The sequence below is a fragment of the Xenopus laevis genome, chromosome 4S (assembly GCF_017654675.1).
Source record: "Xenopus laevis strain J_2021 chromosome 4S, Xenopus_laevis_v10.1, whole genome shotgun sequence".
Classification (NCBI taxonomy): Eukaryota; Metazoa; Chordata; class Amphibia; order Anura; family Pipidae; genus Xenopus; species Xenopus laevis.
Genome location: NC_054378.1, coordinates 30,263,037 through 30,276,220, shown reverse-complemented (window position 1 = coordinate 30,276,220; position 13,184 = coordinate 30,263,037).

The window sequence follows — 13,184 nt, the reverse complement described above, 5'->3', positions numbered from 1 at the left end:
CAACACAATCCCACTTTAAAATATGAAAAAAAGCCAGTGTTTTTTACTTAATTTTTACAGCTTTTCGGCATACAGGATATGATGTCACTGACATAACATTGAGGAGGATGTAGCTTCATCTTATCAGTTCGCCAGGTAAAACCTGGTGAAGGAAACTCTGGCGAAAGGTAACGAAATGTAAAATTCGCACTTTAGTGAATTTTCAAAGCAACAATCATTCGTTTGAGTGAAAATTCGCCTGGCGAAAGGGTGCAAAACATTGTTAGAAATGTACTCTTTACGCCTGTATGTATGTAAATTGGTGATGTCCCTGCAGATTGGATTTTCTGGCGAATTTTTGATAACGATGGCCACCTCGCCCTTTAGTGAATTTACCCCATAGTCTTTTATATGTCTCTATTTATGTTCAGCCAGAGTGGTAAAAAAAACATTTTGCAATGCTGTTGGTAAATGGAGTCATTAAAGGAAAACTATACCCCCAAAATGAACACTTAAGCAACAGATAGTTTATATCATATTAAGTGGCATATTAAAGAATCTGACCAAACTGGTCTATATATTTAAGTAAATATTGCCCTTTTACATCTCTTGCCTTGAGCCACCATTTCGTGATGGTCTCTGTGCTGCCTCAGAGATCACCTGACCAGAAATACTACAACTCTAACTGTAACAGGAAGAAGTGTGGAAGCAAAAGACACAACTCTGTCTGTTAATTGGCTCATGTGACCTAACATGTATGGTTTGTTGGTATGTTTGTGAGTACAGTGAATCCTACGATCCCAGGGGGCAGCCCTTATTTTTTAAAATGGCAATTTTCTATTTACGATTACCCAATGGCACATACTACAAGAAAAGTATATTATTATGAAAATGGTTTATTTACATGAAGCAGGATTTTACATATGAGCTGTTTTATGCAATATCTTTTTATAGAGACCTACATTGTTTGGGGGGGTATAGTTTTCCTTTAATTCCCAGTGGTCCACACGGTGGAACTGCAAGGGTTATAGAATGACTCCTTGCACTCAGAACAAGGCTTGATAACAGCTATAAGGTCCTTAATCATTTATTAACAGCTACAACATATATGAAATATGACATTGCAGTAGGTACAGTAGTACCATATTCTGTGCCAGCCATCAACTTGATTGATAATGATAACAATTTATGTGTTTTTACTAACAGACTGGTGACTGGAGAAAGCAGCTGTATCAAACAAATCAATAGTATAAGTATAAATATTTTTTTTGGATAAAGGTTTATATATTTAACTACTGCGGTTTTATTTTTGATAGCTCTTTTAGTCTTAGGTGCTAATAGCAATGTTTGGTGTGCTTTTGTGTTTACAAATAGTTTGCCATAAGCTGCAGTTAAATTTCCCTCAGTTTGAGGTGGGTGGGGTTTAATTAGTGCACCTGAACAGACTGTATAAATTGAACCCTTAGTACTCTGATGGAGCTTGCTCTAATTGTTAGCTGCTCTTAAAGGGGAAGGAAACCTAGTCGGCGCAAACCCCTCACCCCCCCTCCCGTTTGTTGCCCACCCTCCCCCCTGGCCTACTTGTCCTGCTGGGCAAATGCCCCTAACTTGTTACTTACCCTTCTGCGCAGATCCAGTCCAGGGAGTTCATAGACGACATCTTCTTCCACGTGATCTTCTTCCTGCTGCGAACGGCGTTTTGGCGCATGCGCAATAAGATCATTTCGCCGGTACGGATCTACTGCGCATGAGCCAAAAGTCACGCGCATGCGCAGTGGATTGTACCGGCGAAATGATCCTACTGCGCATGCGCCGTTCAATGCAGGAAGAAGATCGCGTGGAAGAAGATGTCGTCTGTGAACTCCCTGGACTGGACCTGCGCAGAAGGGTAAGTAACAAGTTAGGGGCATTTGCCCAGCGGGACGGGTAGGCCAGGGGGCAGGAGGGAGGGTGGGCAACAAACGGGAGGGGGGGTGGGGGGTTTGCGCCGATTAGGTTTCCTTCCCCTTTAAGTGTTTGCTGTTTAAGTGGGTGATCTGTAAGTGAAGTTGCAAACACAGGAGTTTCAAACTAAAAGAGTTTTAAACAAGGTAAACAGCAGGTTTGTAAATATGCTACATGAGCACTTTTTATTTCAGCTAGTTCAAGAACCGTATAAGAGCATCTCTGCAACATATTAACTGGGAAAGGCATTTCACAGCATTAAACACATATGAAAAATGGTATGTCTTTAAAATGTTAATAAATATAGAAGTCAGTATATTCCCCCTTGTAAGCAAGGAACATCGTTGCAAAACAAAACCTTTGTGGTTTGACAGAAATGTTGGTGTTGAGGTTGGTACGTAAAGACGTGCTTTTAAAGGAGAACTAAAGTTAAAATACAAATACAGCTCAAAGTATTGGCCAGTATGTTAAGATCTGCTTACCAGAAGCTTTTTCTACAAGTGAAATTAAATTATTCTGAAATTGAATTCAAAATTATTGCCAAGTAGATTGAAAGTATATCACATCCTACTCTTAATAAAAATCCCTATCTCAGGGCATGCACATACGCACAACCATTCCCCTGTGCCCTGGGCATGCACAATTAAATTGAATGCTTTCCCTGTGCAGCAAAGACATTCAAGTCACATGACACTCAAAGTCATCACTATCAATGCTTACTCCGTTCTAACAGTCTATTCAAACTTTGTGCTTGAAAACCGTTGGTTAAACACATGGATAAATGCAATACTGAATACAGACTTCAGTCACACAAAACATGCAGTATTTCCTTCACTTTCCTCCCCTGTTTGCAACACTATCTTGTAAGTGTAGCGTGAGAGCTTCTGTTACCATAGCGACGTAATGCTGTTCTAAACTCCTGCTCCGCTAACAAGATAGTGTTGCAAACAGGGGAGAAAGGGGGAGGAAAGGCAGCGTGTTTTGTCTGACTGAGGTCTGTAATCAGTATTGCATTTATTCATGTGTTTAACCAACGGTTTTTCAAGCCCAGGGAAGTCAGTGGGGATCTAAGTTTAAGGGGGAAGTGACATACAGACTTAAAGGGGAAGGAAACCTAGTCGGCGCAAACCCCCCACCTCCCCTCCTGTTTCCTCCCCCCTGGCCTACCCGTCCCGCTGGGCAAATGCCCTAACTTGTTACTTACCCTTCTGCGCAGGTCCAGTCCAGGGAGTTCACCGACGACATCTTCTTCCACGCGATCTTCTTCCTGCTGTGAACGGCGTTTTGACGCATGCACAGTAGGATCATTTCGCCGGTACGGATCTACTGTGCATGCGCCAAAAGTCACTCGCATTCGCAGTAGATCGTACCGGCAAAATGATCCTACTGCGCATGCGCCGTTCAAAGCAGGAAGAAGATCGTGTGGAAGAAGATGTCGTCAGTGAACTCCCTGGACTGGACCAGCGCAGAAGGGTAAGTAACAAGTTAGGGGCATTTGCCCAGCGGGACGGGTAGGCCAGGGGGGAGGAGGGAGGGTGGTCAACAAACGGGAGGGGCGGTGGTGGGGTTTTGCGCCGACTAGGTTTCCTTCCCCTTTAAGAACATGGCACCTGCTAAGTTATTGAAATATAGATTGGTTAGAAGTTTGGAACGTGAGCAGAGCTCTCTGGAGTTTTTTAACTTGTTTATGGATGACTTGGAGGTAGGCATTGAAAGTACTGTTTCTATTTTTTGCTGTTTATACTAAACTGTGCAGAACTATAAGTTCTGTGCAGGATGTTGGCTCTTTGCAGAGTAAATTGGAAAACTGGGCAGCAAACTGGAAAATTAGGTTTAGTGTTGATAAATGCAAGGTTATGCACTTTGGCAGAAATAATATAAATGTGAGTTATTAACAATGCAGTGTGTTAGGAATTCCTAAATTGAGAAGGCTCTACAGTTTTTTTGTAGATAACAAGTTGTCTAATTCCAGTTAGTGTCATTCTGTGGCTATTATTGCAAATAAAGTACTGTCTTGCATAAAAAAAACATCAATTCAAGGGATAAAAACATAATTTTGCCTCTTTATAGGTCACTGTCAGTGTCATTCTGTGGCTACTAAAGCAAATAAAGTACTGTCTTGCATCAATTCAAGGGATAAAAATATAATTTTGCCTCTCTATAGGTCATTGTCAGTGTCATTCTCTGGCTACTAAAGCAAATAAAGTACTGTCTTGCATAAAAACGGCATCAATTCAAGGGATGAAAACATAATTTTGCCTCTTTATAGGTCACTGGTAAGGCCTCACCTTGAATATGCAATGCAGTTTTGGACTCCAGTCCTTAAAGGGAAACTAAAGTCTAAAATAGAGCAATGCTAGAAATTCTATATTTTGTATACTAAATATAAACATGAACTTCCTGCACCAGAAGATTTATGCTTTCAAAGTTGGCCACAGGGAGCTGTCATCTTGTAACTTTGTTTAAAATCTTTGCAAGACCAAGACCATGCACATGCTCAGTGTGGTCTGAGCATCTGTTAAGCTGCTGTTGGAGATTAATCTTAGGCATTGTCATTAATTATGAAAACAACACAAGTCAAATAATATATGCCATAGGAGCCGATATGGCAAGACTGATTAATAATCAGAATATGCAGACTGCACTGGGTCTGTGGATATGAATCTCTACACGGGCGCCGGTTGCTCTACAGGGAAACAAACAAAAACAAACAAATGGTAGACAAGTATATTGGAGATAGATTTATTTTTCATTAATTGTGATTGTATTTATTTGCCTTTACATCCCCTTTGAGGAGAACATTAATGATCTAGAGAGAGTGCAGAGACTTGCAATGAAACTGGCTATAAGGAAGGAAGATTTGAATTATGAGTGTAGAATGTTAACATTGGGGTTGTTCTCTCTGGAAAAGACGTTTGCGAGGGGACATGATTACTCTTTATAAGTACATTAGAGGGCATTATAGACAGATAGCAGGAGATTGTTTTTCCCCATAAAATGGATCACCGCACCAGAGGTCACCCCTTTAGAGTAGAGGAAAAGAACTTTCATTTAAAACAACAAAGGTGGTTCTTTACAGTGAGGACAGTGAGGTTGTAGAATGCCCTGCCAAATGATGTTGTGATGGTTAATTCTGTTAATGATTTTAAGAGTGGCTTGGAAAAGCATAATCTCCAAGGCTATAGTGATGCTAAAATTAATATAAATATGTTCATAAATAGTTAATGTGAGTATATGGAGGGCTCATTGTGTGTATGTATAAATGTAGGTTCACTGGGTATCATTTGGAGGGGTTGAATTTGATGGATTTTGGTCTTTTTTCAACCCAACTTAATTATGTAAGTATGTATTGGACAACTAGTCCCAATCTATGCACTAGAATTCCAATATCGAGATTCACTTTCCTAAATTTTTAGTATTTTTTGATCCAGTGCATGCTTGCAGTTTGTAACAAACATTGCATGATATAATTTTGTCGTCACTATTGCCAAGTGTTTCTAGTATATGCACATTTCTGGTTGAGTCCAATACAAACTGTGACATATAATTAACAAGTTAAAAACGTTTGCTAAAATTCATGTCTGGCTAATTCAATTCTAACTAAGTAACATCAAAAAATGAATGTGTTTTAAAGGAATGACAATATAATGTACTGGTTCCCAGCAGTTTGTTTACATACACTATTGTAGAGTTTCTGAAGCAAACATACCAGTTTACCAGTGTAGCACAACAGTATATTATATTTTCATTAATTACAAAGATTTTTATTTTTATGTGTTACTGTTCCTTTACGTGAGGAGATCTGTAACCTACCTCTACAATTAATTTACCTGATTAACCCCTACCACTTAATTAGTAGGCAGAGGAGAAAACATTCTAATTTTTCCATAGAAGTAACAAGCAACTACATTTTTACTTTGATAAAAGTTTCCTTAGCAACTATTCCAGCAAACAAGATAAGGAAAATAAACGTATTTATATACTGACTTAATGCACAGTTATAGTCCTAATAGAACAAGTGTATACACAACATATATGTGGAACTTTACTCCTCAATGACTCTAGCTGGGGCATGATGGTTGTGTGTGGATAATCTTTGTGTTTGCCTAGCATGAAATACAATATTGAATATTTAAAAGAAAAGAAAACTACAAAAGAAAAAGTAATTTAGTTAAAACAGCAATATTAAATCAGTTATATCAAATAGCTCATTCCAATTCAATTGGGTAAGGGAAGCTATTTATCTAGTTATATGGTGTTTCCTGTGGGGATATACGTGTATCATCTATCTTCATGGTATGTGCTTTTTTTTTTTTTAAAAGGTTTTTATTTTGCATTTTAAACAACACAACAATAAACAATACAAAACAATTTGCATGGTTGCTTTCTTTATCAGTTCAATCTCAGTGACACGTGTATCTATTCAGTTTCCCATCCATTGAAATATTGACCTCTTTTGGGTCAGACTCTCGGGCCCTTACTTAATGCTCCCTGCTGGGGGGGGGGAAGAAAAAAAACAAAGAAACCCCTTAACTGAAGTTGGATATTATTGGCTTAGCATTACTGGAGGTCATAGTTGCTCTGTGGCATCTAACCAGCCCCGCCATACCACTTCATATTTCTGGGGGCACCCTCTCGCCGCATAGGTAAGTTGTATCAGCGGGAGCGTTATCCTTATGAGGTTAAGCCAGCCTCGGAGTGTAGGGGGCTGGGGGGACATCCAATTCAGGAGAACACATTTCCTTGCATAGAACAGTAGAGTACGATACAGAATTCTCATTGCTGCCCTTGGTGCGACCTCATCTATTACACCCAAAAGACATACCTTGGGAGTCAGTATTTTGGGGAGTGTTGTTTTCCCCTGAATATAAGTTAGGACTTGTGACCAGAATGCTTGAATTATAGGGCATGACCAGATGAGATGCAAATAATTTGCTTCTGCCATGCTGCACTTGGGGCATTGGGATGATTCGCGTCTGTTCATGCGGAACAGCAGGGTTGGGGTTAGATGGAGTCTATGTAGAATTTTGAATTGTATTAACTTGTCTTTGGTAGATACCAGGTAGTCATAGGCCCTATCCGTTGCTTCTTCCCAATCATCCTCCTCCAGATCTGGGATGTCCCTAGTCCAGATGGCCCCTGCTGTATTGAATGGGGATTTGATAGTAGAGTGGAGACATGTGTATAGTACGGTGACTAGTTTCTTAGTTGAGGGAGCCCTTAGGATTGATTCTATTTTTGTAATTGTAAGGGGAGTATTGTTCCCCTGCAGTTGTGCTTGCAGAGCTTGTCTCAGTTGAAAGTAGGAGAACCAGGGGAGGACCTGGTGAGTTTGAGTATGTTTTATCGCGGTTGGTATGTGCTTTTAACATAAAAGGTTACCTTTTAGAATTTCCATCGTCATATCTTGTGGCATGCTGAAAAGTGTAGATTGTAAGATGTTAAATGGTTCATGGGAGATATGTTATATATGTTAGCCTTTTTGGTGTAGTATTCTTTCCTGGTTGTGGTTTCCATCCAGTCTATGTGAAAGACATGATGTAATTGTGGTTTTACCAGTGGATGGGGTATCAGTGGATAACCATTGGGTAAACATCAGGTAAAAAAGACACATAATGGGATTTATAACTTAAGTGGTAGAATTCTCACACAGGAAGAAGAAAGAGTGTTAAAGAAAGGTCTAACATTTGCACTTAAAAATAAAGTTAACAAGTTTGAAATGTATATTGACACGGAAAAATGTATAAGAAAAATTATGTTAAAAAAAGCATTTGCACGGGAAGATCACATTATGAAAAACTAAAAACTATACTAGTTATAGTGACAATCAAAAGGATAAACAGGATAATTTTATACATACTTCCTTAAAAAAGAAGTCCAACTATATTCCCTATATTGAAAAAGGACAGTACATTAAATTATATGAAGAGATAGTAAAGAAAGACCTTGAAGCTTTACAAGAGAGATATATACAAAAAACGAATAAAAAAAAGGTACATTTAACAAAAAAAGAACAGATAGCGGTAGAGGAGAGATGATGGTCTAGTTATTAAAGCGGCAGATAAGGGAGGAGGGTCTGTGATTATGGATAGGGAACAGTATACACAAATGTGTCAAAACTTATTAGACGATAGTGAAACATATAAAAAATTGGATACTAACCCCATGGAAATTTTTAATCAGAAATTGCACCTCCTACTGGATGGAGCTAAAACATCAGGTATACTTAACGAAACAGAATGGAGATATTTAAAGATACTACATCCAACGTTGCCAGTACTGTATTGCTTACCAAAAATACACAAAGATCAAAAGAACACTCCGGGAAGGCCCATCATATCAGGAATCAACTCACCCACAAGTAATTTATCATAATATTTACACAATATGTTACAAAAACATGTGGTAAAATTACCCACATATTTAAAAGATGCAAGAGTTAAAATGGGAACCAAATATGTTGCTGGCAACGTTGGACGTCAAGTCCCTATACACTTCAATTAGACATAGTCAGGGCCTTAAAGCCACAGCCCACTTTCTGGAAGGAGATAGTGAGATCCCGATTCCCCAAAAGGAGTTTATTCTAAAGGGAATTGAATTTATATTACAACATAATTTATTTTGGTTTCAGGGCAAGTACTATTTGCAACTATGTGGGACCGCCATGGGTACGAGATTCGCCCCCAGCTATGCGAATTTGCTTACGGGCTATTGGGAGGAATGTCATGTTCTCCCATGCCTAAAGCTGGGGCCAACTTCGTCCTATGGCGTCGCTACATAGACTATATAATAATCGTCTGGAAGGGCCCCACTGACTTACTGATCGAGTTTGTTACAGGACTAAACAATGACTTAAACATAGAGCTATCTCTTACTTATAGTCACAAAGAAATTAATTTTCTAGACTTAACTATTTACCCAATAAATACACAGTTACAATTCAAAACTTATTTTAAGGAAGTGGACGCAAATAATCACGTCCTACCCAGTAGTAATCACCATCCACAATGGATCAAAAGTATCCCATTTAGCCAAATGTGTAGAATAAAAAAGAATTGCAGTGAGGAATAGGGATGTCGCGGACTGTTCGGCGGCGAACTTGTTCGCGTGAACATCGGCTGTTCGCGTCCGCCGCAAGTTCGCGAACGTCGCGCGACGTTCGCCAATAGGCGTTCGCGTCAAAATCGTTCGACCATTCGATCGCTAAAATCGAACGATTTTCGTTCGATTCGAACGAAAATCGTTCGATCGAACGATTAAAATCCTTCGATCGTTCGAATCGAACGATTTTCGGATGTTCGAAGTTCGCGAACTGTTCGCGAACTGTTCGCATTTTTTGCCGGTGTTCGCGAACGGCGTTCGCGAACACATTATCGGCGGTTCGCTAAATCCCTAGTGAGGAAGGGGTGCAAAAGAAACAACTGGAAAAATGAAACAATAGGTTCAAAGAAAGAGGATATAACAATAGGATATTAAAAGAATCTCAGGTAAAAGTAGATAAAATAAAGAGGAGTGAGCTATTGTTTGAAAGAAAAAAAGACAATAAGGAAACAAAACAGGAAATAGTGTTCTCCACTACATATAACCCCTTAGCAGGGGATATAAGAAGAATTATTAAGAAACATTGGGGGATCTTACAATGCGATATGGGACTAAAAAAGATCATTCCAGACGAACTGAAAGTCGTTTTCAAAAGAGCAAACAATTTAAAACAAATTTTGACAAATAATCACTGTTGAGATAAAGACAAACAATCAGATATCAATGGACACCCATGGGCAGGTTTTTTTCCATGCTCCCTATGCACAGCATGCAAATATGGTAAAAAAAGAAAAACTTTTATTTCAGAAGTGAACAAAAGAGAATTTCAAATTAAACAATGTATTAAATGCACAACTAAGATTGTAATATATATTGTCTACAATGTTCCTGCAGACTACAGTATGTGGGAAAAACTAACAGAATGTGAAAGACAGAATCAGAAAACATGTAAACAATATAAAAAAAGGTAATGAAAAACACAATAAAGAAGAAGTCGTCCACAATAAAAATCCAGCATATCTAACATACTGGGGTATAGAAGAGGTTAAGAAAAAGTGGAGAGGAGGTGATTTGGTTAATATAACCTTGCAAAGTGAGAGCAGATGGATCTATAATCTAGAAACATTTACACCAAAAGGTCTCAATATAGATATCAACTTGAATATCTATATCCCCCCTACAGTATATAATGCTGGAATATTTAATTAATTTTAGGAGAGAATCCAACGATATTGTAAATATCGTTGGATTATTGTTATTATTGTTATTATCAATATTAGGTATAGCTGGGGAAACCAATATTCATCATGACATAAAGAAAAAGTTTTTTCCATATATGTTTGTAAAAAAGCTTTTTTAAGGAAAGATTTTTAAAGAAGAATTTTTTTAAACAGAATTTTTTTTTTATTGTTATTATAGACTGTATTTATTATTGTATAACTTTGTAAAAACATATGTCAATATATTTATATAATATTGTAAAAGAGAGATAAATTTATGTAAAATTTTTGGTAAATATGTTGAAACTATGGTGGTTGCTATGGATTGGGACTCCATGGCAACAGATGGGTCATAAGGAGCTAAAGAACTATAGAGATGAATATATGACAACCCAGCAGCTAGATAGGACAAAGAAGAAGGAAGGAGAAAACACGCCACCGGAACCATCGCCAGGACGTAAAAACCCATGCGCAAATTACAATTTGAAGCCTTTTGAGAAAGTCGAAGGACAAAACGCGTCAAGGCTAATACGCCATCGCTAAGTGCCTGAGGTCTACACGCGGTGGGAAAAGACGCCGACGGCTTTTTGCACTTAACACCAACAGTTTGCAGACTCTTGGGGACGCTGAAGCGGTAACTGTGGGAGACAAAATATTTTATGCGATTTTATCTCTGGAATATTGTGAGTGCATTTTTTAACAATTGTTCATTAAAGATGTTTACAATTTTACACTATGTCAGTGAATTTCCATAGTCGGATGAAGCTATGGAGCCGCATATAAAACCCGCTGCTGATATCTACGCCTCTTTACTGCGCAGTATCCCTTAAACGTTCGTGAGTTCCCCTCTATACAAATCCGCATGAGATAAAGTCTAGGAAAGTGGGCAATACGCTGGAGTGGATACAAGGGACACTTTTATTTATCTATTTATTTATTGTATATGCCAATCACATAAAGGTGTGTGTATACATTTGGAAAATACTACACCATATTGGCGGAAATCTCTCTCTTCTCTTTTATTCTCTTTCTCTTTTCTCCGTGAATCTGACCTCGTGCTGTGAGCGCTGGTTTTCCTTTGAAACTTTGGATCCTTGCTTTGAGTCTGAGGGAGAACAGACAGACGATATACCGGCAGAGGAAGCGGACAACCAGAACCCTTGATATCCTTTTTACTTATAACCATTGGTTCAGTACCTTGCAGGCCACTGCTACCAACCTCTCAGCCAATGGTTTTTCAAATGTTGTAAGTTGTATATAGGAAAGTGCCACTCTATTTGTATTTGAAAAGGTTATGCTGGCCAGTAGGAAGCTAGGAAGGAGTTTAACTTAGGACATATGCAAACGTTGATTATGAAGTTTGCTTTGGAGCATGATATCTGAAGGAAGGTTTTCTATTTCATACCTTCTGTCTGTTGTAGTATAGAAGTATGAGTTATGGAGGAGTTGAATTGCCTTTCCTGGTATTTGCTAGCTGGTAGCATTTTCATGAAGTGTGTAATATATATAATATAATAATAATGGTATAATGAAAGAGGATCAGAAGTGGACTGCCAAGAAATGTCAAATGTATGTGTTTCCATTGTTGCTTATCTTTTTGTAAGGTATTGCTTGTTTTTGTGATGTTTAGTATATATCTTTATGATGTTGTGGGATTTTGATTCCTAAGTTTGTTATATTATGGGTAGTCTTATTTAAGGGAAAGTCCATAGAACAATTGGTTGGTAAAGTAATGTAAAGCTTCTCATTTATTTTACATTAATTTTGGTCAGTGACCCACATCTGGGCTGCCTACACCAATATTAAAAAAAATACATTTATTGTTTATGAAAAACATTTGAAATGGTAGAATGACTTATTTGCAATGTACAAAGCATAATTTAGTAATAAAAACTATACTAAACAAATCAGAATACCGGGGGTTGTTTACTAAAATCCAAACATTATTTTCTTAAAACCACTTCCACCAAACTCGTGTGCATATTTTTACCATATTTATCAATAAATTTACTCTAAAAAATCTGGTGTGGCAAAAGAGTCAATAAAATCGTAAAAAAATCTGAATTGTATGATTTTTTCTGATTTGAAGCTTTTCAGATTATCGGTTGAAAACCACAAATTCTTTGGATTAAAAACCCAGTACAGATCATGATATCTTCCAATTGTAAATGGGACATCTGCCACTGACTTCTTCATAACCTTTGCAGGTTTGAGATAGAGTACTTTTTTATTCAGATTTTTAACAGCACCTTGGTTTAATAAATCTAAAAAAAGTTCCTCCCAAAAAAATTGTTTTCCCCTTTAAAACTCCGACCAGAAAAAAACGTAGTTTAGTAAATTACCCCACGTGTTTCATTTTTTCAGATTGCATTGGTATATTGCAGTAAACACTTTACAGAGGGCTTGAACTGAGTGTTTATATTTGAGTAAAATAACTTTCCATAGGTATTTTTGAGAAAATCTTTTGTAACTTGCCATTATTGTGACCAATATTTTTATGTCCTGATTCAAAGCTGGCTCAGTCAAATTGCTGTCCTCTGTGGGAATTAAAATGGCTACATTTGTGTCATTCCCTGTAGGGTACAGTTATAAAAACTTTCTACAGTGGGGGGGGTTTCAGAGGAAAGCAATTTGTAAAATTCTGCACATGTTTTGTCATTGTTTAATTGAGTCTTACTCTGTTTTATAAAAGTGTTATGGGAGAATGTAATATTGACCACTAAACGCAAAAATCATCCACAATGTCAATAAATGTTCGCAAAGTGTAAAATTCTGCGTTTGCAAACACTATGCCCCTCAACATGACAGTAGAATAGTGTTTGAGAATTTTATAGTTTGCAATAGTGTGCAGTGTTTGTAATAAACTACTTAAATTACGTTTCCTCCAAATGTTTACACCGCCTTCAAGAAATGAACAATTAAGATTCACAATGCAATAAAAGCCTAATGAAGAATATTACATTGCAATGTGAATTTTTACTTCACAAATGTCTTCTCTTC